Here is a 2,050-nt window from a genome sequence, read left to right as displayed (position 1 = left end):
CCTTTGACCTCCTCTGTCAAAATTGCGTGCTTACTGACTCCTATACATCCAGTTTCTTCGACTAAAACTGCCTCTTTGGTTTCTTGCAGGAAGATATCGGCCTGGAGGTGTACCTGTCCTGGACATCAGCCGTCAGCTTATGGAATCATCAGATTTAAGTTGAGTTGGCGTCACATGATAACCGTTGGTCCAGCTATTTTTTGCCCCCCCCCCCTGTAAATTCACCCATCACCCACATTGTGGAAGGGTCTAGCGGAGCCGTTCCGCTCAACGCTGTGGAGTCAGCGGACCCCTTGCATGGGGACTGTACGTGCAACGCGTGACCTCACGGCGTTAATGAGGCGGGTTGGACGTGACCCTAAGCCGTCCAAAAAAAACCTTCCCTCCCCCTGCCCTCCTCTCGGCTGCGGCTGCTGTGGAGGTAGTAGCGGGCTGCCGCCGCTGCTGCGGGGGCTGTGGGGGTAGTAGTAGTGGTAAACCTGCTGCTGCCTCCACGGCAGCTGCATCAGAGACGTCTGTGACGTCACTGCGGTAGTGGTGGCTGTCTGCTACTACATCCACAGTTACCACAGCTTCTAGCTAACTAGGTGTATGAAATTAAGTAAAATGTCAGATGTAGTCATTTTTTATTCTTTATTGTTTCAAATAATTTACATTATAAGAGTAAGTCTTCCTCAAGAAGCCGGCTTGTTTCTGCTGGTGACTTGGAGCGAATCTGAATACCTGAAAAAGAATGATAAAAATCTAAGTTAAATTCAAATTCTCAGAGTTCAACACAAACATGTTATGGACCATATGTATCACTGTGACGCCAACTCATTGAATGAACTTCTATGTTACAGGTGGCCAGCATCCAATCCAGGCATATCCCTTTGGACAAGAACCAGCATCACTTCCTACTTTACTAAGACTGTACCATACAAATGAAATACATAGCAACATTATTGTAATTGACACTCTAATGATTTGCCTCTTCCACTTCCCTCAACTAAAAGCATCACACAACTACGTACTTTAGAATCAAGTAATAAGTAATATAGAGATAGCATACAGACAGTAAAGATATGACAAGAAACCCCCAATAGAAACAAATACCATTATAAACTTTTACCTAACATGACTACCATAATCGGCTGAGTGCCGATTAGCATCCGCAACCAGATTTAGGTTTATCAAAACAGAAGGACACGACGCAATCTTTCGGGTTTGCCCCATGAAGCTTTTCCATTGTTGATACTATCATGAATTTTTGTAAAGCTCTAATTATTTACTCTACTTATTTGTATCATCATGTAAGCCATTTGGTGTTGTATCTGAATCCTCTCTTTCGGCAAATTTTTCCACTCCAAAATTTTTTAAGTCGACGAAATGTGAGTTGATTTTTTATTTTGTAATGTTATTGACATAACTTCCCCAAAACTAATTGCCAAATATTAAATGTTGGGTAAAACAATATTTTTGAAAAACTGAATCCTGTATGTCCAAGGCGGAGCAAACAAAACAAATTGGCAGTAATATATATACAAATTTAAACACCATTTTTACGGACAACTAACTTTTCTATGATTGAGAATAACATGAGAAGTATCATTTCATAATGTTTATCCAACTGATTTAGTGCAGGCGTGTTCCAGTACTAAGTAAGCCGTTCCCTTGTCTCTGCTCGGAGCTTGCTTCGCACGCTCTTCGCTTATTCCAGTAATTAAACATTCAAAAACAACAGTTTGGATAGCACCGGAGGTGCGCAGTGCAAAATTTGCAAAACCAGCTTCCCCTAGCCTAGCTACTTTACAACCCCCGCCCCTGTCAATCAGCCTTTTAAGTCCTTTGACTTTTGATTTTTTTGTTAACATTACATAAATTTAAAGGCCAAACTTACCAGATTCATTCCGCTAAGATCATGAGAAAAAGGGGCCATTTCTCATACTGTGTGCTGTGACGCCAAATCAGCAAACATCAGGTGACAGCTAACGGCTGGTTAGCTGATGTCAAAGCACAGATGTAACTGTTGGTGGGCTCCCTGCAACAGGGTAAAAACAGAATTTTGGTC

The 2,050-nt window shown here is 42.0% G+C and overlaps 1 long non-coding RNA gene across 1 annotated transcript; it reads right to left on the bottom strand.

The window, feature by feature from the left end:
- Positions 1 to 616: 616 nt before the first annotated feature.
- Positions 617 to 2,016, bottom strand: LOC127751716 (uncharacterized). The gene is made up of 2 exons (XR_008012227.1): positions 1,880 to 2,016; positions 617 to 723 (listed from the first exon to the last, which is right to left on the bottom strand). It is a non-coding gene; the product is annotated as an uncharacterized LOC127751716 (long non-coding RNA).
- Between the last annotated feature and the right edge of the window lie 34 nt (positions 2,017 to 2,050).

Source organism: Frankliniella occidentalis, unplaced genomic scaffold (assembly GCF_000697945.3).
Source record: "Frankliniella occidentalis isolate FOCC.00 unplaced genomic scaffold, Focc_3.1 Scaffold766, whole genome shotgun sequence".
In the NCBI taxonomy this organism is placed as follows: domain Eukaryota; kingdom Metazoa; phylum Arthropoda; class Insecta; order Thysanoptera; family Thripidae; genus Frankliniella; species Frankliniella occidentalis.
Note: the sequence above shows the minus strand (reverse complement) of the source record. Positions and strands in the feature narration are given on the sequence as shown.